Source organism: Nipponia nippon, unplaced genomic scaffold (assembly GCF_047370975.1).
Source record: "Nipponia nippon isolate SJK-2023a ecotype South Korea unplaced genomic scaffold, ASM4737097v1 scaffold_10, whole genome shotgun sequence".
Lineage (NCBI taxonomy): Eukaryota > Metazoa > Chordata > Aves > Pelecaniformes > Threskiornithidae > Nipponia > Nipponia nippon.
In genome coordinates, this window is record NW_028262291.1 from 31020356 (window position 1) to 31046190 (window position 25835).

General features: G+C 41.6%; 1 protein-coding gene across 6 annotated transcripts in view; it reads left to right on the plus strand.

The window, feature by feature from the left end:
- MIDEAS (mitotic deacetylase associated SANT domain protein) overlaps nt 1-25835 on the plus strand; it is a 66958-nt gene that overhangs the window by 12290 nt on the left and 28833 nt on the right. Inside the window, exons 1-2 of one of the 6 annotated variants that reach the window (XM_087746349.1) lie at nt 1099-1114; nt 2424-2704. The exons of 2 other annotated variants lie outside the window; for them this stretch is intronic. The gene's annotated coding sequence lies outside the window, so the exon portion shown is untranslated. Of the gene's footprint in view, nt 1-1025; nt 1115-1437; nt 1532-2064; nt 2705-25835 lie in introns of those variants that run through there. 3 more of the 6 variants (XM_087746347.1, XM_087746351.1, XM_087746346.1) reach the window with 3 other exon arrangements.

Here is a 25835-nt window from a genome sequence, read left to right on the forward strand (position 1 = left end):
GTTTGGCATGTTCGTGTTGCTTGCCACGTTTCACTGCATGAGAGTCTAATCTGTGAACGCTGTCTAAATGTTATTTTATATCCTGAAGGTTTCGTTGATGGTGAACGAACTCGAGTATCCGAGCAGTCTACAGGGGGAGCAATGACGAAGCAGCTGCTTTATTTCCTGCCTTAAGAGGAGCAGCGTGCCTGCATGTGCCAGCACGCTGGGGTTTTCTTATTCTCAGACCAAGGCAACAGAGGAAGCCATATTCCAGTAGACGAGCTGAACATTTTTAGAAACCTCAGCAGTATGTGTTCTTGTGAAAGTAAATTTCAGTTTTCTTGTGAAAGTAAATTTCAGTTTTCTTGTGAAAGTAAATTTCAGGTGTTTGGTAAACCAGCCAACAGTATAGAGATGACCTGAGGATTTGTATCAGATGCAAATCCTTTCTCCCTTCCCTGTTTTTCCACTTTTTCTTCAGAAAAAGCTGTGAAAAAAGGGACCAAAAGGGGAAAATGGAAAACCATGTTTTCCTCTGGTACAAGTGGCCCCTTAAAAACAAAAAGCTTTTAGTTTTGTTTTTAATTTGTTTTCTTTAGAGAGAGGGGCCACGAAGCCTGATCACACCCGAGAGGCTGGCGCTGAACTCGGGGCATCACACGGGCGAGTTTTGCCAGGTGTGGAACGCGGCTGTATTTTGCAGGGCTTGGCTTCCAAATCAGTGCTGCAAACTCTCTTCCCGCCCCTTACTCCTTGGGGATTTCCCCTCCTTCCCTGCAAACAGCAGCCAAAGCCAAGCATAGAAGGTCAAGCCAAGATCTGCGAAGAAGGGCAGGGGGGCCAGGCCGGTGCCAGGAGGAGACGCCGAGGATCGGCGGGGCCGCCCGCTGCGGGTGAGGCGGGGGGAGGAGGAGGAGGAGAAAGGCGGGAGGAGGAGGAGTTGAGGAGCCCGGGCCCGGGAGCCTCCCCGCTTACCGCACTAGGAAGTGACGCTTTCCCTGAGTCCCGGAGAGAAAGAAACAAAGTTTGGGGTGGTTTTTTTTTTTTTTTCCTCCTCCTTCTCCTTTCCGCCCCCCTTTGCTAATTGCCGCTCCGCGGGCGCCCGCCGCGGCAGCCGTGCCTGGCTTCCCAGGTGAGCAAGGACGTTTTCTTCCCTCTCCTGTTTTCCGCGCGTTTATTTATTTTTTTTTTTTTTTCCCGCACGATTTGCTTCCGTTTTCCTGCCATTTTGGAGAGGGGGTGTCTTTCCTGGGGCTTTTTTTTTTTTGGGGGGGGGGTGCTTTGTTTGTGGGTGCTGGGTGCAGGATGAGAAGTACCTGTGGAGGTGACGGGGGCGGCTGGCTCCGCGCCTGGGCCGCGCAGCCCTGCGGGGCCGGGGCCGGGGCCGGGGCCGGGGCAGCGGCTCTCCCGGCCCGCCTGCTGCGGGGGGCCAGGCTCGGCTGCTGAGCTATTTCCTCCTGCTTTTCCGTGAATCGTTGCGAGGGCTGCGGCGGGGTTACTCCGCCGCTGCCTGGCTGCAGCAGCGCGTTAAGGATGTGTCTGCGTGCGGGTGAGCTGCCTGCGGATGGTGTTTGGGGGGGTTGGTTGGGTTTGGGTTTGTTGCTTTTGCGATTTTTTGGTTTTGGTTTGTTTGGTTTTTTTTGGTGTTTTTTTTTTTTTTTTTTGCTTTTCGCTGCTTGGTGCCGGGGCAGCTCCGCCGGTGCCGCGGCCCCCGGGCGCTGCGGGGGAGCCCGCCGCGCTCCCGCCGCGCTCCCGCCGCGCTCCCGCCGCGCTCCCGCCGCGCTCCCGCCGCGCTCCCGCCGCGCTCCCGCCGCGCTCCCGCCGCGCTCCCGCCGCGCTCCCGCCGCGCTCCCGCCGCTCCTTAGCGCGCAGCGAGCCTCGGCTGGCGGGGGCTGGGTTTCTCCGCTGGGATTTACGCAGTGGAGGGGGGCGGGGAGGAATTTATTAGATAATTTCTGAAGATCCCATGCTCTCAAATGTGCGGCTCTTTCTCTGGCAGCAGCTGCAAAGGACTGATTCTTTGCAGTTTACCAGTAAAAGCTGACAATACACCCACGCGCGTATGTGAGAGTCTTATATAATACGTTTTTTTTTTTAACAGGCGTAAGCAGGATTTATTTTTGGTTGGTAAAGTCTTGGGTGGTTGCAGCCTGCAGAATTAAAGAAAAATTCTCTTTGCTCAACAGCTATTTACCTGGCATCCTCTTTAAAACAGATAGCTTCTTTTTCGTAATACCCGAAATAATGCGATTTCATCCTGACGACGTGTTTTGAGTGCAGTGTAAAGGCCGTCTCTACTGGAGCAAGCAGTAAGCAGTTAAGGGAGGGGAAGAGAGAACAGAAACGTCCTACTGCGGGGACTGGTATTAGGTGGTTCTAGAGGGCGAGACTGCAGTTCCAAGCAGCAACAGCAGCAGCTTTATGACTATTTGTAATTACAGAGTGATTGCATAGGACAGCGTTGTTGGAACGAATACGTATACACAGGCTATTGTGCAACATTCCTGTGCCGAACAAAACCTAGTTTTGCACTGTAAATGCTAAAAAGAGAATGTATTCTGCGTTGAACTGCTACATTCCTCTTTGACTTCACCGAAGAATTAGAAGGGGGGGGGAGAAGTGGAGCGAGGCTGACCATGGAAGTCACACACCTGAAATACTCAGCAGAAACACCACCAGTCGTCTCTGAAATCACAGAAGAAACGGAAAGCTCGTTGAAACTGTGAGTTCACGTTTCCAAAGCGGTCATGCAGCAGGTGAAAATCAGTCGGGTTTGCTGACAGTCCTGCAGGTTTGGTGTAATTCTTGCTCTGGTTTAATTGCTTGGGTGGGAAAAACGCCTATGTTACAGTAAGCAACTGCGGTTCAGCTAGCTTGCTTGGAGAGAAGAGCATTGGGGAGAGTTTCTGTGTCAGGCAACAAAAAATAAGGGGCTGAAAGGAATGCTGGATTAGACATACGGTTTAAACGCGCTGTTTAAACTTTAGCTGAAGCGTTGCGTCTTGCTCGCTGATCCTGCAGACGGTGTTGGCTGAGGCATAGGACAAGGAATTGAGAGTGTGCCGCTGATGATATATTAGCAAGTCTTTTAACTTAGACTTTGAAAGACCATCAGAATTATGCCAAATACAACTTAAGGTACCTAAGGTTTGTTTTTCAGGGATGCTGCTTACCTGTAATTTTTACCAGTTTAGTTTCGGAATTACTTGGAATTCATGAAATATCAGATCCAAAAGATTTCAGATCCGGTACTCAGAAACTGGCCTTTTTAAGATTAGAGACAATTTTCTAGAAATGTTATCTTTAGCTGTCATCGATCATGTCTCAATAAATGCTGCGAAGGCTTGGAAAGTGTTTTGAGAACTGTGATGGAAAGTACTATAAAAATGGAAAGCGATTTTAAAATTTCTTGGTGTTCAACTAGAACATATTATTTTAGTTGAACACACTGATCATCTTATTACTGGTAGTTTCCTCAGGTTGTCAACTAAATGCTTCATGTAAAATGTACATAGCTTTGTTAATGAAGAATGTAGTGATGTGCTGAAGAAGTTTACGTTTGTTTGTTTGTTTTTAGCAAGTGGCTAATTAGCCACAACACTAGGCCTGTCACTTGACAAACATACTTTCATAGTGATCCTTTTGTAAGGAGCATTTTATTTTAATACAAAATAAGCAAAGATGCATCAATCTGTGCATTATTAGGATGTTTTATTTGTAGATTTTTCTTTGAATCGTTCTTCATGTCTTGACTGACTTGTAAATCTATGTTATACTGGGTGTTTTAATGTCAGAATTACTTCTGGGGAAAAACAGAAACAGTGCTTAAAATTCCTTGAATCATTTGTGGTAGTGATACAATATAGTTATTCCTTATGCCAACTCTTTTGCTTTTCACAGCCTGCGTGGTGGGAGAAAATGTTTTAGGCCAGGATTCTTCGGGCTTGTATACAAAGGAGTCGGTAACTTTAATGTCTGTGAGTTGTCCTGTGCTCCTCAGTGGAATTAGTCATAGACGTACGTTTGTGTGCATGTTAGCAAAAGGGAGGCGTAGCCTTGCTAGCCTGTAACCCATCCAGGTGCGTGAGCGTAGGGGTGGTACGAACCGATGAGGGCTGTAGCGGGGTGCAAACCTTTCGAGGGCCTGCATACTCGTTCCAGAGGTTAATTTATGCTTTTGCATTTTCACTCTTATTGTCACCCGTCAGTGGTAGCTGCAGAACTGCAGACGTTTCCAAGCTTGGCATCCCTCCCGTGACCCTCTTCTGTCAAGCTGCCAGGCAGTCCCTTCAGTTGCCCCTGATGGAGGACCCGCAGCCTTTCTTTGGAAATGGCCACCTCGGTGACAGCAGCGTGTATGTGTGTGTGTTGGGGGGGTGCCTGTTCAGGCATGTAAGGAGACAAGAGTGACTGCCATGAATCAGAATGGGAGTCTCTCTAGCCCGAGGTCCTGTTTCCAAAGGTGGATATGTTTTCTACACGATTAGCAATTCTTGAGGAGCTTCTGCTCCAGAAACTTACCTAGTTTTCCCTCGAGCTCGGGTAAGCATTTAGCAGCTGCTATTTTAGCCTACTGATCAAATAATGGAATGAGGATGTTGAAGGGACTTCTATTAGGGATAAGAGCTGATATGTTTTTGTTGTTTCACCTTTTCTCAAAAAAAAAACCCTGATTTTTTTTTTTTATTCTTTTTCTGAGGCATTGCATAAAATTTTAGTGTTGGTTGCAGTAAATTACAGTTTATGCTAAAATGACATGTAGGAAATATGCATATTGTCTCCAGTGCAGTTAGTTATATTCTAAGTGACAGAACGGGAGAAATAAACCACTTCTCTCTGAGTGTTCATCATATGAAAAAATGGGGGGAGGGAGGCAGGAGCTCTGGTGGTGAGGTTTTGCAACACATCTCCAAAAAGCTAGCACATTCTGGCACAGGCAAGCCAAGGCTCATGAGTCAGCTCCAAATGGAATACTTGTCACTGAGCAATTTGTAAATAGGAGAGATGTATTGCTAATTCAAGGAAATATCATCGTGAGGACCTCCCCTAATAATTGGAATACTGTGGCACAGAGCTATCTGTGAGACGGGAGTTGTTTGTACTTTGAATCGCATGTTCCCTTTAGTATGATTTGAGCATTGAAACCAAGAAATCCTTCTCGTGTGATACGTAGGTCCCTGAAGGAGGTGGTTGCTCAAGTAATAATTTAAATTTTTGTAGCTGCATGCCAGCAACTTGCATTCCGCGTGGAAGCTCCTTGGCAGCTACAGCAGCTCCCAGTGCACAAATGGCATGTGTTTCCAGCATGAGGCTGCTCAATACGCACTTCACAACATTTTGCATAACTTCTGTTTCTGCAGCCCTTCTCGAGTGCTCTGCTGATCAGCTCTAGTGGCTGAAAAATACGCAGAATGTTATGACAAAAAGCTATACTCTTCACACTGGGAAAAACATAAATGTATGCGTTTTGAATGCAGCCAAATTCAGGTATTCAGGAGAAAACGATCAAATGGGGATGCAGAGATAAATCTTGGTAATTAATTCTTCGCTTTTCTGGCTGTGTTGATGCTTTTTCTCATGTCTGCTGCAACTGACAGCCGCCTGATCACCAGGCCTGAATTAATGTAATTCATTAATCTGTATGTAGTATGGAAGATATACAGGTATTCTTTGGAATTTACATCTCTCAAAAATGAATGTTCTTTTTATGTACAAGTATATTACATGAATGCCTTCTGTTGCATTGACAGCTGGTGTTGATCAAGAAATTAAAAACTGGGAAAAGCTAGATTTGGAGGGGGTGGCAAAGTGTTCAGTGGGGTTGTTTGTTTTTTCTTTTTTTTTTTTTAAGAGCATCTTGAAAAGCCTACAGCAAAACAGGGAATAACGCTTTCTTTTTTAGTCTTTAGTTTTTGAAAGTTAATTTTAAAGTTGTTCTGTATAGTTGGACTTAAGTATTGGTAAAGATTGAAACAAGTTAAATGCTATTAATGACTGAAGTAGTAAACTGAGAAGCAGTTCTGATATCGTTTTTTACTAAATTTGTTACTGATTCATGACATGTTCAGTGTTGGGATGTAAAGAGATAGGAAGTGGAATCAAGTCATTATTCGAATTTTATTTCTTTGATGTATATTATCTTCTCACATGAAAATTGGTTCTCAGTTGCTTGGCTTTCCCTGTTACAGCTTACTAATAGGAGAGGTTATAGTATAATAATATATATTGATATATCCTCTTGTCTCTTATTTTGGGAAGACAAATTAAATGTGTGTGTATGTGTACACACACCGTTCTGTTATATGCCTTTAAGTTTCTCATATTATAACTCAATTTCCCTGAGAACAAATGTTTCTTTTTCTTGTGATGCTAGAGTACCGTTTGTGAAGTTTTTATTTTTTAAAAACCTTTTCCAAGTTTCTTTGTTTGCCTGTTTGTACTATTATTTCAAGCTTGAATATCATGCTAGATTTTAGGTTTTATCTTAATTTATTGTTTTTAATAATGTTGCTTTTGGTATTTCTAGAGCTATAGTGACCAAAACATGCATGAATTGTGACTGCAAGGATTGTTCTTGTTTTTTCTTATCAAGGGCTTTTAACTGAGAAGACTTGTTGAAATACTGGTTTGGCTTTGCAGTCTGGTTGTGGTACAGTGCTGTGTGGTTCATTTCCAGCTACCAGATCAGCTGCAACCCTTCAGCATGGGTAAAATAGAATCTGTTCTCTGAAGCTACGTGTTGTGGGGCAGTAGGTCTGCAGAAATGCTTGCCACCTTGTGTGTGGTGTGCATTGCAATAAAGTCTGAAGTTGAAACTAGTTCCAGAATTATGAATAATCTCCAGGTTGCCTTGTTATGGTATACTTCCGAAGGTAAAAGTGCATTTCTGTTTGGATCCCAGGTTGCTTGAGGATGTTGCGTGATTTCAAACTCGTCTTAATCATGTATGCTTAGGTGCCGCCTTATCTGCTACGTCCGTACTCTTATGATTCCTTGAGCATCTCCTTTTGAACTCCGGCATCTATCTCTTAGTAATCTGTCATAAATTACATTATTGTTTAGAGTTTTATAGTAATGCAAGTCAACTATTCTTGCAGTTTCATAATATCCTGAACTGGTCAGATTCTTGATACTTTAGACACATTGAAAACTAAAGTCAAACGAAGTGCCGTACGTTAAAAATACGCTTGGGATTTTACTGGATTGTTTGCCATTAAACTGTCTTATTTTCAGGCTTCATTTGTTCCTACATAATGTATTGTTCATTCTTTCAAGCACTTCCTGAGAGTTTGCTGTGTTTGTGGGAAACTACTACACTTGGGTGGAGAAGAATTTAGCAAAGTATTTTCCTATTTTGAATTTGGTTTCATACCATTTGAGAACAAAATCCCAGCACTGCCAAATTCCTGGTGAGAGGCGAGAGAGCCACAGCTGTAAGGCGTTCTGATTGCTTTAGGAGATTCCAGTGATTACAATTTAGGATGCCAAATACTCATGTATGTGAAGCTGGCAGAGAAATCTGACTGCCCCATGGTTTAGTTTGATTTTGTGACTTAGAAAATTCTCAGTTGAATTATTCTCTTAAAATCTTTTTTGACAAGCTCTAGATGTTGTCCTGTGTGAGACATGCTAAATATTGGGAATATTTATAATATAATCTTTACTGTGTTGAATTAAAATTATAAATTTATTTGCATTTTTATTGGAAAGCTATTATCTTTTCAAATTTTTAGAAAATATAAATATTTTTTCAAGTATATATCAAGAGTAAATCATGTAGTCTTTCTACAAAAGTATTTGTTTAAATGAAGATGTTTTAAGTGATGTTGAGATGCATGGGGAGAAGTGAATGAATATACTATAAATGAAAGCTAGGAATTAAAAGCTATTACTGTACCATTGGGCATTCTTCTTACTAAGAGTTTAAGCTGCCCTCCTCAAGTATTTGGAAATATTTTGCACATAAAGGATGTTGCTGCAAGTAAATAATTGTGCACAATGTTGCATATGATTATGGGCTTCATTTTTTCCGATATAATTTCAGTATTGAAGTAAGCTTTGTTACCATGACTTTCTAAATACATGGAAGAATGCAAAATATATTCAAGACATTTCTTCTTTCCTATTGAAGTACGAGAATTACTTTGGCTCCTCCTTGGTTTTCTTTTGTTTTAATGCTCTTCTTTTCTTTGACAAAAGTGAAATATTTCAGGTATGGTACTAGCTGACGTATTTTGCTATTACCACCGCGTCTTTTGCTACAAAATGTACTACCACTTTTTCTGTGGAAAAATTTGATCTGTAATAAAAGTGCTCTTTTATTGCCTAAGAATATGAAAAGAAGAATGTGGAACTCCTTATAAACAATTCATTTTAATTTTGAATTTGAGATGCAAAGAATAAACATTCGAAGTAGTGAGGTATTAAAAGCCTAGGAAGTTTGGTATACATAATATTGTGCTTAGGTTTTACACTTGTTAACGGTGAATAATGGGCTGCCTTGCAAGAAGCTTTGTTGAAGTCAATGGTGATATTTTTTCTTTAAAAAATGAACAAAGGCTATTTGAGGTTTTTCATTTGCAATATAAATCTAGTGTACCTTGCTTTTACAGAGGAAATCAAAATACAGAGAGCTTTGTTAGCAAAAGAAATAAAATGCAGATTTGAATCCTTGATTTGTAAAGTTTTTCTCTACAGCTGGAAGAGCTCTTAAATAGTAATAATTATTATTGATATAAATTGCACACTGGAAGATTCAGTTTCCTCATTCAGGTAACCTCTCCTGGCATTTTAAAATGAGCTAGCCTGCCTGTGCACGCATGTAAGCCAAGATGCAGGTTTTTGTTTGTCTAAGAATGACGTAAGCATATATTTGCTAAATTGTAAAGCACAGGAGACAGAAGAAACTTGGGCAGACTGGTCATAAAGAAGCAAGGCATCTCTCCAACACAGAGGCGATAGACCAAGGTTAGAGACCTTTCACTGGACTTCAGGTTGCACTGCTGCTTTTTAACAAGTTTATGGATTTCTCTACAAGGCACCTGTCAGAGGTATCTTTAGGCAAGTATGAGACCAAAGGCAGTGGCCCAAATACTTGTCAATATCAACAATTGCTTGACCACGTTTACTTGGATATTTAGTTAAAGGGACAGTGCGTTTGAGATTTGGAGTTGATGTTAAAACAGCCGTGTTGGCAAGATGCTTCTTTTGTGCTGACTATATACTTGGGTGGCGTTGACTTGGCTTTTGCTTTTTTTTAAACAAAAGTGTTTTGTTTTGCTTTTGTTCCCCAGTGGTGATAAATCTAAATCAATAATCTGTTCTAATCCTGACCAGCAATATTCCGTTGTTACAGTACTGCAAAGCTACTGTTGATGTTTGTGGAAGAATGAGTTTTAGATGAAAGGGCAAAACTTACTGTTTTTAAAAGACAATCCCCAAACAAACGTTCTCATGTACACACAAAATAAAGAAGTGCCAAGGTAGGAAGATACTTAGATTTAGAAGCTTTTAATGCTTCCTTCATGAAAGGTATTGCTATTTAGACTATACTTGGATTTGGATCTCAAATTGTAAACACTCGCTTCAGTCTGTCTACTACCATAATAGCATGCTTCACGCATGACAAAAAGCAAACAAGAAACCTCAGTATTTGAACTGGTTCACACATTACTCAGCTAAAGAGCAGAGATGGCACTGATGTTTGCAGCAACTCTGTGGTGTCTAATACAGAAAGATAATTCCTCAAGGAACAAAAAAATTGCAGTTTTCTATGTTCTCGTGTAAAAAATTTGAGCAGAAATCTACTGAAGAGGGTTTGTGAGAATAATTCAAATCTACGTAAGATGGTTTGCTTCTGCTCTTCACATCATGAGCGTTAATAAAAAAGACTGCACCCGCTCTGTAATTCTCAGGTTACATGGTATAGGTAAGTCTACAGTTTTACTCTGTTTCTTTCATATTCTGAGCCAATATGGTTTTACTGCAGGTTTTTACCATTTTAGTTTGAATTACATGTAACAAAGGTGCAGGCTACACTTAGACATCTAAGTGATTGACAGGTGTCCCTTCCGTCAAAAGCAAATTTGAGGGTCTGATTTGCTAGTGGAGGTTGCAGTGCTGTGACTGGGTCTGTACCAGCAGTTCCTGTGGAAGTCTGTTTCAGGAATACAGCCTGGAAACTGAAGTTAGGGGGAGCTTTCTAACATATTAGTTGGGCTAAAATATTTAAGAAGTCACATCCATACTCTTACCAAGAGGTCAATGGCTTTCTTTAGCCTTTAAAAATCTTAAGTAAAATCTTGCTGTTAATCTCTTTTATTAGCCTGAAGTGCTTCTAGTGTTCTATCTCCGAGCTAACTGGTGTTAATATTCGGGGGGAGGGGGGGACCGTTTGTATTTATGACTTCGTTCAGCCTTTTATTCATAGGTAGACGCAACAAGCTGCTTATACTGAAACTGAAATGGTCAGCAACAAGGAGCATGTACCTAGAGCTTAGAGGAAGTCTTGCTCTGTGCCCTGACCCACAGACCATTAGGTCTTCCAGTCACGGAATTTCCTGCATCTAATATATGAGTCTACACTTACATTTACAAACTGTTAGACAACTGTGGGGCAGCTAAGACCGAAAGACAGACAGACTTGAAAGAGAAGGCAACAGAACGCTGCACAGGGAGGAAGCGTCCTGATCTACCAAGTGGTGGCACAAAGTCAAGAGTAGGAATGGAGGCTTTGCCCCACCCAGGGGAGCTGATTGATGGGGCTTAGGGGAAGGTGTGATACCTGAGTCTGAACTCCCATCTCCACGGCTGGGCGAGTGTTTTGTCAGCAGGCTTTGTACAGGGGGTCACACCCTCTCACACCTACTGTGTTTGAGATGGAGCTGGCTTTGTTGTTCAGAAATAGTTATTGGCACCCTCTTTAAAAAGAAGAGCCCGTGGGGTGGACCTCCAGTAGATAGAGGCACTTAAGCCTCAGGTGGAATAGCAACTTTTCATTCAGATGCAGATGCCTGTTTGCCGATGTGATGCATCCTCTATGGGCCCTTTTGACTGGCTTTTTCCTGGACATTCTGATTAAAAGGCTGACTTTTGGTTCTCTGCAAAATGCTTAATCTCTTCATGTTTGTTCTAGAAACCTGAGATGTGGAACTGAGGCCTCTGGCTTGCATTCTAGAAATGAGGCACCAATTGCTGTATGGAGCGGATTGAGTAGAGTTTCCCTACCCGGGTTACTTGGCTTTAAATCAGGTTGTCAGTGAACAGAATTATTGTCTCCGTGGTTCTGTGCACTTAGGTGATTTCAGTCTGGCTCTTAGGCAGAGTTATTTCATACTTTACTGTTTCTCAGTTGGGTAACTTTGGCAGTGTCATCGAAAAGGTCGAAGATGGAAGAAACCAAAGCGGTAGATCAACTTTCTCCCTTGGAGCATGGTTCCAGGGCATTTTTCCCAGGTGGTTATACATATCTCAGCTGCTGTGCTTTGTTTTTTTTTATTGTGAAGATGAACAGCACTACTCAATTTTGCTGTGTGCTAAAAAGTATTTTAAGATGACAGTTCTTTCTGAGTGACTTGATTTATGAGAGAGAAGTATAGTTTGGAGGGGGAAGGGTGTTCAGTGTTTAGTGACAGCTATAACTGAGTTACTGTAAGTGAGAGAATTTGCTTGGGAAAGTGCTCTAGATCAAGTGTAGCATGCCTGGCTGTTTACAAGTAACCATCTGAGCCGTACAGTTTGGGTGCATGGAGGGAATGTGAAAATCTATGGACATCTTCAGTTACTCAACTAGTTTATTTTTGGGAGCTCATGAATTGGCAGGACACAGTGACCCTGTCTGAAAGGGAAAAGTGTAATGACTTTGAGTGCAGGAAACTTAGTGAATATTTTGTCAAGTTACTTGCTACTATTTCTTTGCGGCGACTATAATGGTGATTTTAACCCTTTGCTTTCCCACTGAACATTTTTGCATAGTGTTGATATATATTAACGAAAATCCAGCACTACTCTGTCAACACAAAATTGCTTCATGCATCATACGACGGATTTGAAGAGCATGAGGTTTTCTTGTTAGAAAAAGGGGAAGAAAATTGGTCGTAGATTACAAACAACCCTTTTTAATGTTATACCCTTCATTTGGAATAGCTATAGCTTGAATTCAGAATTGGTCCTGGGCACAAAATGCTGCAACGTAGAAAAGACAGAGCTGTCTTGCACACAGGTAGTGTTGGATGGTGAACAAGTAAGGAGCTGACAGAAGTTGTATTTATGCGCAGCAGCACAGCTGTATTTTACATGACACTGGTATTGCTTTTGCACTATGTGGGTAGACAGACCCAGCAAACAGGGTCAAAAACTGACAGTAACAACTGCAAAGTCTTGGGGAAACTTTCCCCTTCCTATTATAAGTTTTCTGCATGTGACTGATTTACACAAAACTATTACCACTTAGCAGAGTGCATAAGAAAGTAAAGTAAGAACAAGAAAGCTTTCTTTTGTAGCGTGTTCTTTGTAGCTACTACTACAGTCCTGGTTTGGAGAGCCTGATGCAAGGTTGCATGGAGTAACTGGGGAGTTTATTCTGGAAGAAAGTTGCTTTTCTTCTGGCTTTCAATATTCTGTATGCTTACACCATCAGGAATTCTCAACTGCGTTGTCAGTTTAGTTGAAAACTATTTAATTGCTGGAAATAAGTTACTTCAAAGCATTTTACTTGGTGTTACTTGCAGTTGTCTTACTGAAAAGTTAAAGCTGTGTTCATTACTCTTAATCTTTCCATGTGCCTTTATTCATTCACACAATTCACTTTGTAGTCTCACACTAGCATTGCAGGGTTTCTTACAAATGCTGAATTTTGAGAACACATGACTTACTGGTCACTTTGAAGGGAAAGAACCACTGATTTGATTTTTGTGTGTTATACAAACAAAATTTAAAAAATGCCGACAGATGAAGAAATAAAGCCAAGGTTAATACTTGGCATGCTGACTGAACCATGGAGACCATTCTGCTTTAAAGGTGACCTCCCCCCCCATGCCTTTTTTTCTTAAATAGAAGTGATTTTTTTTTTTTAATAAGGAAGATCTGGAAAACTCATGTGTCTGGAACAATGTCAACTGTCAGCTTATCTGTTCAGTAACAGTCCCTTACTATTATTAAATACAATTGCTGGAAAAAGTTGTCTTGGGTCTCACATCTTAATTGAAGGCAGGGATGTTAATTTATTTTTGAAGATTTTTTTTTTTTTCTGAAGTGTATATTAGATATTAGTTTCAAACAGTATGAGTTCTTTTTTCTTTTCAGTACCCTCAGTGCTAATTTTCAACTTCATTTTAATCAATCTATAACTGGGTCATTTGTCTAGCATTTTAGATTAGCTGTTCCTACTTCTGAGAATAAAAGCTTCCTCCATCACAGTAAGTTTTGAAAATTAAAATGTTTCCAGCTGAAAAATCCTTTTTTTTTTTTTTCTTTCCCTTTGTAGATCACCTTAAATATAGGTTTAATGATTAAAAACACCTTGTTGGTTAAACATGAAAAAATACATAGCTGTACTTTCATGTTGCTTAGTAGTTTGTTGATAACTGAGAAGGTTCTCAAACAAATTGAATTTTTGGAGGTGCAAAAACTCTGAAGTCCTTGGTGCATCTCTTACAAGAAGTTCTTGAAAGCAAAATAACTGTTTTTATTTCAAAATTTAAACAAGGGAGTGTTTTTACAATTCCTGGATGACTGCAAAGACATTATTAATATGCTGGAGCCTTCATAATTTAATCAGATTGTTTGTGTAGTGCTTGTTTGTTTATGGGGATAAAGCATCATTTTAAGAAAAAATTATTTAAGTAAACTACTTATGAAGAATTTCTTCCATTTAAATTGGTTCTTACCTGCAGTGTATGTAGTCATGTAAATGTATGCACGTATACATACGGTATAGGTATAATGTATAGCCAAGATAGAATACAGCTGATTAATGATCACAGGTGTTGCTTATTGTTGTGACTTCAAACAAAATGTGCATTGCAAGTAGCATTCCTCTCCTCTTCTTGCCAAACAAAATATCCAAATATAAATTGGATGCTAGTATAAGGGAGAACACCACCTTTGACCAGGCTGCAAATATGTTAAGGCCTTAATTTCATTGCCAGCATTGCATCTCTTGGAAGTTGAGGCTTAAAGTAATTGAGAGATACTTTGTTTTAGGGTTTTTCTTGAGGGTTATGGGTAGTGGTGTGTGTTTTCTAATATTCAAAACAAAAAAAACCCTTCCCTGTTAGCGAAGTCTGAACGCTGGTGTAGCTAGGGTCTTTTTAATCTAATTTATCATTTTAGGGGGCTTGCTTTCCTTCTAGTGCAGAAGTTGAAAAAGAAGCTGTGAATATTCATTGCTTGTGGAAATGCAGAACAAGTAGTATAAACAACAGAAGAGGCTGTATATTTAAAAAAAAAAAAAATCCTTATCCAAGACCTAAATGAAATGAATGTATTCCAGGATGCCTTTATGTGCACTGCTAGACAGGGTGCAGGACTCCATGCTTGTGCTGCAAATGCCTATCGCCTCACCCGTCTTTGCAGGGGTGCTCAGTGCCTGGCTGAGCCTGGGGGGGCCCTGAATTAATGGAGCAGCGTGCCAGGCTGCCTGCCAGGGCGGCGGGAGCTGCCAGGTGCCTGGGGCTGAGGGCAGCCTGTGCTTCATGACTCTTGAGACCGGTGAGCTCAGCTGCAGGGTGGACACAAACTCTTTGAGGGATACTGTTTCTTCAGGCTGTCACTTGGGTTCTTGCTCAGCAGCTGATGCGTTTCATTGGGAAATGCAGCCTCAGAAAAGCACGCTTTTAGACTCCAAGTGGCTTTGGAGCAGCTGTACTACGGCTAAATAAATACAACCCTCTGTAAGAGGAAATAACTTTTCTACCAGATATATGCACAGATGGATTGTAATCATACTGAGGCCAGTGTCTGCCTCAACAAGAGAAAAAAACTTTTTAGTAGAGAGCTATAAATGGAAATTTGTGCTTGTACTAGCTTCTTGCAGCAGCGATTGGAGAACACGACTCCTGCCTAGGAGGAGGGAGGCAGGCATCTTAGGGAGTTTGAAAAACTAAAGGAGCTAGGGAGACACAGGCCATGAGCTACAACATCAATGTACATTAAAATTTATTGGTCCCCAGATGCCTGCAAAAGTATCTGGGAGCAGTTCTTTTACAGCAGTGTGAGTGGACCTGGATAACAGAGGTGCATGTGCCAGAGGTGCTAACATACTGGATGTCAGTATGCTCAAAGAGAGCAGGGGAGGATAGCCTTCCCCTGCGGGGGGGAAACCCAGTGTCTTGCCATCTACAAAATACAGATTTCATTTTGGATAGAAAAATAAGAGGGTTTTTTTTTTGTTTTTTTGTTTTGTTTTTTTTAAGAATGCAAAATTGGAAGGTATTTAGTAATTACAGATATACTGCCTAAAATATTTGATAATAAGTAGAGCAAAGTACAGAGCTAAAATTATATGCAGACAGCACTTAGGAGAGCTGCTGCTTCTTCAGGAAGGAATTAATGATGCTAAAATAGTGGATTTGGCATAAGATCATTCCAGGATTTTTTTTTTCTTTAATGAATGAGAGAGTTCTTTAATGAAGACTTTAATGAAGTATTGTTCATCGCTTCATCTTCAAATACTAAGATACTTTAATGAAGAGGGATTTTGCTTTAAAAAGGCAGCTTCAAACTGAAAGCAAACTTGTAGATTAAAACAACACCCTTCTGTGTCTAAATGGACTGTATCTCCTGACAGGAATGGTGCCGGTATCCAGAGGAGGCCTTAGGGCCATGTGATGGAGTTGCATGCCTTAAAGACTAAAAAGTTACTTTAATTTAGTGCATACGTTTGCAATTGGATGTCTGTCTTTTTTTCCTTTAAAAAAAAAGAAAAGAGGTGGTTAAGCTTTAGCGTGAGAGGGAAGAGGTGGTCAGTGATTGCTTTTAAACACTGAGGTTTTCCAGAATGCCTGAGAAGGACATGGTGCTGCTTTTGCGGTGCACGTTCGCTTAGGTCTCTCTGACGAGAGCTTGCTGTGCTCCACAGCCCAGTTTTCCACAACCCTCAGCAAATTGGTCACCACTGATTATTCTTTCCACATGTCAGTTTTGTGCATGAAGCTACTTTAGGGAATTGAAGCCAAAATTAAGGAGTTGGAAGGTTAATTATTTCCCTTGCCTTTTTGCCTGTGTGTGCAATTTCCTTGGAGGGAGAGTGGGGAGAGCATTAACCGTTTACAAGTATACATCTCCCCTCACTCCTCCCCAGAATGATATGGATATTGTTACTGAAGAGTTAGTTCTCCACAATGAACCCGAAAACAATGCATCCATATTCGGCTGAGGAAATTTTTACTATTGCAGCTAGGCAAGTAAAGTATCTTTATTGCTATGGCCTTTATTTTAAACTGTTTATTCAAAGACTACTAGAAGCGTCGTTTTACTTGCTTAAGGTATAAAGAGCTTGAAAAGTTGGAGTGTGGTAAGCAATTTCCTTTTTTAACATTAGGCTTGCAGATCTGCTTATTTTAGAATTTGACTAGAGAGCTAGTGAAGTGATACTGGGAGTTGAGCAACTGACAGGTGGGTTTTTTTCCAACTGCTGCCGTTAAAAACCTGAACCCTTAAATCCAGTGTCTACTGAATGTTAGGGGAAGGTATGTGTATGAAATTTTTCAATTGATTTTTGAGAATTCACAATCTTTCAAACTATCAGCAGTTCCTCCAATGATATTGAGAAATTTGGCACACAATATTCTTTCCATATCCAAAAAAAGAAGTGTTAATTCCTCTTCACCATGCACATATCTGTGCATAAAATAAAAATATTTATATTAACAAGTGAAATGTTTGGGATAACCTTTTATTTCTTCAAGGAAGGGAGCTGAGAAGCATAACTAAAATGGTAATCAGCTTTTTATCGGTTGTAGCTTTTTTATGTCCAAATCTGTCCTATTACTTTCAGATAAGGTAGAAGTAAAAAAAAATATATTAAAGAAATTACCAATTGTGAGAAGCTACTTTAAAAAAAAAATAAAAAGGGCACACTAAGAAGTTATTACAGTTGCTTAATCGGATGGGTAGTTAATGTCTTTTGAAACAGTTTGTCCTGCCATGCTATCTTTGTGGAACTAAGTATATTTAACTGGAAGGCATCGTGTTCTAGAAAATTGACAAAATGTACTGGGAACGTAGGTGCAAGAGGAAGCGCATCTGCAGGGACCGATACACTTCTGGTTTCAGAAGGGAGGTATTTTCTTCTTCCTGCTAGTTTTTTCATCGTCTCACCTTTTTCTCACATGTTAGCTTCCTGCATGTTGCAACATGAATGGAAACCAACCATTGTACTTGACCTCAATCTAAAATTGAAAGTGGTAAATTCTTCAGCTCTGGGCCTCTGAAACTGCTGCGCGGGGGAATCCCCGTCTCTGTGCAGATGCTACTGTGAAGCTCTATGCCAACACCAGGGTCACACATGTTGCAGAAGGTGGGCTGAAGATACCTGAAGAATGTGGAAACCTTGCTTAAGCAAAGCTGTAAGTTTAGAAATGACTACATGTGGTGGGTTGACCCTGGCTGGATGCCAGGTGCCCACCAAAGCCGCTCTGCCAGTCCCCTTCCTCGACTGGACAGGGGAGAGAAAATATAATGAAAGGCTCGTGGGCTGAGATAAAGACAGGGAGAGATCACTCACCAGTTAACGTCACGGGCAAAACAGACTCAACTTGGGGAAATTAATTTATTACTGATCAAATCAGAGTAAGCTAATGAGAAAATAATAATGAAATCTTAAAACGCCTTCCCCCCACCCCTCCCTTCTTCCTGGGCTCAACTTTATTCCTGATTTCTTTGCCTCCTACCCCTGAGCAGCACAGGGGGATGGGGAATGGGGGTTGCGGTCAGTTCATCACGCGTTGTCTCTGCCGCTCCTTCCTCCTCAGGACGAGGACTCCTCACACTCTTCCCTTGCTCCAGCATGGGGTCCCTCCCATGGGAGACAGTCCTCCATGAACTTCTATGTGAGTCCTTCCCACGGGCTGCAGTTCTTCACAAACTGCTCCAGCGTTGGTCCCTTCCACGGGGTGCAGTTCTTCAGGAACAGACTGCTCCAGTGTGGGTCCCCCGTGGGGTCACAAGTCCTGCCAGCAAACCTGCTCCAGCGTGGGCTCCTCTCTCCACGGGTTCACAGGTCCTGCCAGGAGTCTGCTCCAGCATGGGCTTCCCACAGGGTCACAACCTCCTTCGGGCATCCATCTGCTCCGGCATGGGGGTCCTCCATGGGCTGCAGGGGCACAGCCTGCCTCACCATGGTCTTCCCCACAGGCTGCAGGGGAATCCCTGCTCCATTGCCTGGAGCACCTCCTCCCCCTCCTTCTTCACTGACCTTGGTGCCTGCAAAGTTGTTCCTCTTGCATATTCTTAGTCATCTCTCCAGCTGCAAAATGTGCAGTTTTTTTCTTTCCCCTTCTTAAATATGTTATCCCAGAGGTGTGACCACTATCGCTGATGGGCTCAGCCTTGGCCAGTGGCGGGTCCGTCTTTGGAGCTGGCTGGCATTGGCTCTATTGGACTTAGGGAAAGCTTCTAGCAGCTTCTCACAGAAGCCACCCCTGTAGCCCCCCACTACCAACACCTCGCTGTGCAAACCCAATACACTCCAATAATACAAACTTGGCTTGCTACGTGTGGGAACTATGTACGTGTAGAAGCAGTTCTATTAGCTGAACTTTTTTTCCTGATGGTCTTATGTGCAGGTAGCAATGAGTGTGGATTTTCTTCTGCTTTTTTGTTCAGTTTTGCAGCTCTGACAGTACTTTCGTGACTCTGATTTGGCAGATTTTGTCTGCAAGGGAACCTTTTGTGCTGAGTTGTCAAGATTCTTAGTAAGGAACAGAGAGAACAAAGCTACAGATGTAAGTGGTGGGAAATTTAGGAACAGAATTGACTTAACTTCATCTGGTGTAATAGGTGAATTTCATCACAGTTTTGTGCAAATTAGTACTTGTTCTTTCTTTCCAAGTAATACTGTGACTTAGCATTTCTCATGCATAACTCTCAAGGCTTTTTTTTTTTTTTTGTAAGCAGCTGCTATAAATACATAGCTTTTTATGGCAAGGGGGAAACCAAGACTTGCAATTTCATCTCTAGTATTTGCATTTAAAAAACTCTGCTCCTATTTTATTTTTTCCATGACACTTTATTATATTTCACAACTAAATGTGTGATGATTCTGCCCCTCCCTTCCCCCTCTCCCCCCTTAAATGACAGAAATCCGAGGCAAAACCGGGGCCAAGGACCATGGTGCCCCCTCACCTCCAGGGCCTCAAAAGGGCGAGTGGTGGCTGTGGCAGAGCCCCTTCCGCGGTCTACTGAAAGAGTCCTTGTTCCTGCAGACCGACTGCTGTGATCTCTGCCATGTTCTTGCTAAAAAATCAGTACGAGTTTTGCTCTTAACTTGGCTGGAGACAGAGTTAAACAGAAGATTCAGTTAGAGGGTTCAAGGGGTGGAAGCTTCTCCCTGCACGGGTGGGCTCTGAACACGAACGACTCCGGCACATCCGTTTCTTGTGGGCCTGAAAGCTGTTTCTGATTTGTGGCGCCTCAGATGTTGCAGTTGTGGGAAAAGAACAAAAATTCTTTTCCCTTGGAGCGGTTGTCGGGAAGGAGGTTGCAAAGATGGGAGGAATATACGTGTCACAGTAGTTGCCAAAAACACTGTCTTACAGCATTTAAGAGCTCCCCTTCCTTTTTTTGTTCTCTGATTCCAAAGTATGCTTTTATGCTTACGGTGGTCATAGGTGATGTAAACAGATGAAAATATGTGTCAAAGCTAATCTACGTATAGCTATAAATTAGTATATTGCTTCCCTTCTTTCTTCATTTGAATTTGTAATTGCACGCAGGGAAAGGATTTGATGAGGTTACTCAGCATTGTTACCTAATCCCTAGACAAAATTAATAACAACGTCATGTTTGCACCTGAATAGGTCTGTCTAGTATTCCTGAATTGCTCTGGGTGTCCCCTGGACACTAGTGCAGCCAAGGCTAGTGTGTTACTATGCATATATGCCTTATAGGTGGCAACTCTAATAAAAGCGAGAAAAATGTTTTTAGATCCGCAATAAACCTGCATTGACTGCTGTATGCTTATCTCGAGTTTGTTATTATGCATGGCGTACAGTCTCATGGGCAGGCTGAAATAGGAAGAAATGTTTCAGGGAGGTTTCATTTGCACTTCAGCCATCCTTAGGATGGGATTTCAAACACAGTAAGAGACTAAAGATGGTTGCAAGGGTAGGGCACTAGCTTGACACTGAGTTGGGTTCCCTGCTCTGTCACAGACCTCCTCAGGCAAGTCACTTCATCGTCTCTCTCTCTGACTTAGTCCCCTTCCATAAAAAGGGAATAGCAGTAGTTCCCTTCCTTAAAGAGGCATTGCCAGAGTAAGTGCATTAAAGAGTATATAGTAGCAACTGTAAAATAGAAATTGCTGTAATTCAGTTTCTGTACTACAGTGCAAGAGGAGGACAATAAGAGGAGTACGCCTGGCTAGTGTTGTGATTTTCTTAAAAAAAACAACCAACCAACCAACCAAACAAACAAAAAACCCAACCAGTACAGTTCTTGCAAGTGGAAGAGCCCTTCCCTTTAGCCCACAGCTCCAGGCAGAGCTCATGGACCATACAAAGGCATTGTAGAACGCTGCGTCTGTGGAGTATTGGTTAGAGATCTCTAGTATGACACTGATATATATATATATTAATGTTAGAGCTCTTTTACAGATATGGGTGGGTGAACTTTTATGTGCTGTAGAAGACGTGATTTTTATATCAGAATAGCCTTAACATTTACATCAGGGTGGGGGGAGTTCTACAGGGTATTTTAAGTAGTGTTCTATACTAGTTTCTGAATTTTAGTGCATCTGTTCAAAATGAAGATGCTTTACCTGACATCTTGCAAATGCAGTCTGTATCTGCACAGTATAAAGGAGTGAACAGTGGATAAAACTGAAGTCAAGGAATTCCAGAGGAATAATCTCTTGTTGGCTACCTGTTTGCTCTTTAGTGCAAACAGGCCGCTTTGTCTCTCTTTATTTACCTGTTAAAAATACAGAATGTTGCACATGACACATGTTGTGAGGTTGGATGCATTGGTGTTAATGTATTGCTTTAATTGTTGCAAAGCGTTACATATATGTTAAGTATTCCAGTAACATCAAGTTTGTTTGTGGGCAAGTTCCTTCAACTACTTTCCCCAAACAAAATTTGTCTTCAGTGTAGCAACTAGTAGAATGTTTTCCTGCCTTGCCTGATTTGTAGACCTCTGCCAAATGGGGGAGAATTGTGTAATGAATGTCAGCCTCCTGATGGGAGACTGGACGTTTGTCCTTACGGTTTGGAGATTTGTTGAAAATAGTAAAGTCATCAGAGGCTGTGGGACATAAGTTGAACCAGTAAACTATTCAAAATAAGAAAGTGCTATCCAGCTGGTGTGGAAAAATCCCTTTGACTCCACTAAATGTGTTACGGATTGTAAAGGAGCATCAATCTCAGAATTTCATTTTCTTCGATGCGAGAGGGTCAGGTTAATGGAATCCATACACCTGAAGGGATTAGTTCATTAGACTTTCATTCTGAGAGCAAAAACTATATTATGTAAGGGATTTTATTTTTTTAATGCTTAGTGATTTCTTTTGGAGATGGGCAAGTGTTTAGCACTGATCCTCTTACTGGCTTTTCTAGTAAGTTGCTGTGTGACTTTCCAATTATTTATGGCCCGTTTTTTCACACTTGGGAAGGACTTACTGTTCCTGTTAATAGCAATTACGTGGTTTGTATCTTTGGCAAATACAGCTATTTAAAGTGTAATGTGGGATTATTGACCCAAAATGTTATGATTTCAATTAGAATGTATTTATATTGTTCCAGGACTTGCAGAGCAAACTATGTAAGTGCAGGAGGAAATGTAAAAGCATGTTATGCTTCTGATTTGCTTAACGCTCACAAAATTCCATGTGCAGGTGGATTAATGCATAAACTTTAGTTTTTCTGTAATATTGAACTTGATCATTGTGACCTTACTTTTGTGTTTTACCGAGTCTTTTGCTCAATTTAAAATAGCTTTGTAAGGGTTCTTAATAGAGGGCACTTTTCCTCATGCTGTTACTGAATGACATATTTCCTTTCTAGTTATCAAGTGCAGGATGGGTGGTTGGTTTGGTTTCAGGTAGGCTTGTTGAGCTGAATCTTTAGGAAGCTTCTGACTTTGCTCTCATAAGTGCGAGTCTGATGTCACTTATGCCTAACTGTGGAAGTGCTTTATAATGTTAGTAAGGATACAGATAAGCCGCTACAGAAATGGAAGAGGCTGGCTTTGTATTTGATCCAGTATTTGTGCCAACCTTACTGCTCTTACCTTCCTCCACAGAAATCCCTATGGCTAAAAGGAGGAGACTGGGCAGGTGTCTGGCAGGTAACTGGCAGGGAGGTCTGAATCCAGGGGCCTGGAGAGTGCTCTGATTCTTTAATTAAAGATTAAGAAATTGGAGTGCTCTCTGGGCCCCTGGATTCTTTAAACCTTGCTGGTTTCCACCGTGTGATGGTTGTGCTTGCCCATGTCTTTCAGTGTTCCTACCCCCAGTATTAACTAGTGTGCGTTTGCTTAACTGCACTGTTGTAATGTCTGACAGCCCCAGTCATGGCCAAGAGCTTACTGTACCTTGTAACGGACCAGCACAATAAAAAGACCCTTTTACATTCAACAGTGACCACAAGACTTCTCAAAAGACTTAATTTTAGAAATTTGAACTAAAGTCCTGTCAGTGCTGTTAAAGACTGACTACTCGAGTAGTTTTATAATAGATTAGCTCAGTCAGTGCTGGCATCTGTCTGGCTGCAAGTGTGTGGATGTGGGCAAACCAAGATCAGCGCTGCTTCAGCTTATATAACTGCTGAAAAACAAAAAGATATTTCTGGGTCGAGTGAGGCAGAGAGAGGCATATGACAAAAGAACAACTATGTTATTATTTGTGTGTCCTTTTTCCTTCGGTTTTTGGCCCTCTCCCTCTTCTTTGGTTATTGCTACCCTGTTGCATCATGTCTCAAATTAGATTTTTAAGCTCTTTGTGGAAGAATCCCTGTCTAGCCTGTTAGTGGGTACTGTTAAAGATAATATGGCTTTTATGACCTCAAACTACTTCATGAATATCAGTGTTTTGGGTTTCAGGTATCATTCTCATTTTATGAACTGATCTGAAGTGGCTTGCTTAAGATGCATGTCTGTAGCAGAGCTGGAAATTCATCCCAGATCCTCTGAGGTTCTGCCTGTGCTTTTAGGCCCGGCTATTCTCCAGCCAGGCTTGGGTGAGTGATGTTGTCTGCTTGATGGTGTCAGCAGTGTCTCTGCCAAGAGCTCTGGTCTAGGTATTGCGTACATTTATGTATCTCATGAAGAAACCTCTGGGAATGGAAAGTATCATAATCTCTATGAACCTTTCCCTTTCTCTTCCCTTATTTGTAGGCCATTAGCTCTTGCAAAACCTTGAAGGAATCTGTGAAGAGCTCAGACTGTGGTATTCCATACACTGCACACCTACGTATGTCTGGTTTTGTGATGGAGTGCTGGGGTGGTCAAGATGGAAACACCTGAACCTGCAGCAATCTTTCCTGTTGCAGCTCAGTGCATTCTGATGTGTTTTCTTCTCAGAGCTGAAGCGCAGAGAGATTTGGTCTGTCCCTGCGGTGTATCCGTGCAATTCTGCAGCTGGTGTGTTTGTGGCGGGAGAGGCATTCGGAGCGAAGGACACGTTGTGGTTATGTCAGCTATGTGAATGCGAGGGCAGGGAGGAGCTTTTGGCCTGCTCTTTGCCATTCTGACTTTAGAGCCTGCTGCGAGTCCTGCATGTTGGAGTACTGGTCTCTCTGTTGCTAGCAACTGCCTTCCCTGACACCTCCAAACAAAAAAGCTTAAAATAGCTATCTAAGTGCTTACAATTAGAAGAACTGTTAACCCGTGTCCAGTGGGAAAGAATAGTATGTTAGGGTAACTTTACAAAGCCTGAAAGCAGCGTTTCGTACTCCTTAATTGCTGTGCTCTTTCTGGGCTCTAAGGCTGCCCAAGCCTCTCAGATCATGGTATTTATCACGATGACAGATTGTAATAACTAATATTCCTAACTTCAGTACAGTTTATAAACATTAACTAATTTAAGAAATTTACTCCATACCTATTTTGTTAAAGGGTAAGCCTGCACCGTGTTGCAAAGCCATTTGTAAAGATGGACTTCCCTGCATATTTGTTTACAGAAGTCCAGTTTACGTAGCTGTCTCTTTCTCATAGTTCTCTCTAAGAACTGCATGTCGTTGCTGTGCAAGATGAAAGATGAGTCTGGTGTAAATCGTGAATCTTTTGTTTTCATGAGATGAGGTTTGGGCGAAATTTCAATTATTTTGGAAATACCACTCAAAGTTTTGCTTGAGGATAAATTAAATTGAGGATCTAACTGTATTTGCTGTGGTACCTTTTCAATAGCTGGTAGAAACAACATTGTCAGCTCCTTTAAAAATAAATCAGGGTGGTGGGTTTTTTTTCCTTTTGTTGTTTGTTTAATAATCTACTAAGTTTTAAAATTCCAGTCTGTCTTTTTAATAGTTTTTCTTCCTCATCCATGCTGATTTTGTTCTGGTGGAGCTGTTTGTGTAAGCCAGGTTTTGCCTGGCTTGTTTTTTGTAAGGACAAGACTAATCAGCACTTAGCGGGCATTTTCTTTGCAACAACTTTTTATGTCTTTCTCATCCCTTTAAAGCAAAATTATGTGGAAAATCCCAGCTGCATTTTGAAAAGTGAACCTCCAATACTTGTACCGAGTTTACAGCTTGAATTGAGGAAGACAACCATGATGCTGAATGTCAGGAATGGTCTAGAATGGAGCAGTAGTCTGTCACATCTGGTGGTGCAATACAAGCTACCTGATTTTGCTGGCACGTAGTCCTTCAGCATGACCGTTGTCTCCCCTGCTTCCTATCATAGAGCTAAGGGATTTCACTTTTGGATCTCTGGTTAGTACAATGGTTTAATACAGCTTTATCAATTCCTATCCTCTGAAAATGGGAAAATGAAAGTGGTAGCAGAGTAATTTTAACCATGCTGTCCTCAGGGCAGAGGCGCCCTTGGAGTCAGTCATAGCTTCAGTCTTTCTCCGCAATAGAAATGGGCCAGTCAGGTGAAAATTTGGGTAGGCCATAAACGTCTTCGATGTGTGCTGCTTGTTTAGGTGTGCGTTTGCTAGCCCCAGGCAGGCACCTTCAGGCGACAGTGGAAGCTGTCAGGCTTCCTGGATGCTGTGTGTTCCCTTTTGTTGTTGTCTGTCTGCGAAGCAGCTTTCCTTCGATCTCTTTGCCCGGATTGTGGGCGGGCTGTAAAGAGTTCCTTTTTTGCTATGCAATGTTACTCAAACAAATAAGCCTTCCCCATTTCGTAGGCTTTACTGATTCTAGGACTTTCATCTGATATGGTTCCCTATGTTAGTTTCTTACTTGGAGTTGCTGGGGGGGATGATTGTTACCTACTTACATTCTTTTGTAGTGGGCTTCTTTTGAACTGCGGACTGTTCAGTTGGTTGTTTCTGGTTGTTCACTTGGGACTTCAGTTGCTGCTCTTCTGTGGTGCTAGACTCCTGGAAAATGCACCTTTCACTGTAGAGACAGGCTTTCTAGGTAACTGTGGAAAATGCCCTACCATTTGGGATAAGGTGACAGGGACATAAAACAATCATCCTCCATTTACATTTTTGGCTTTCTTGTCCAATGTTGTGTTTCTTGGTT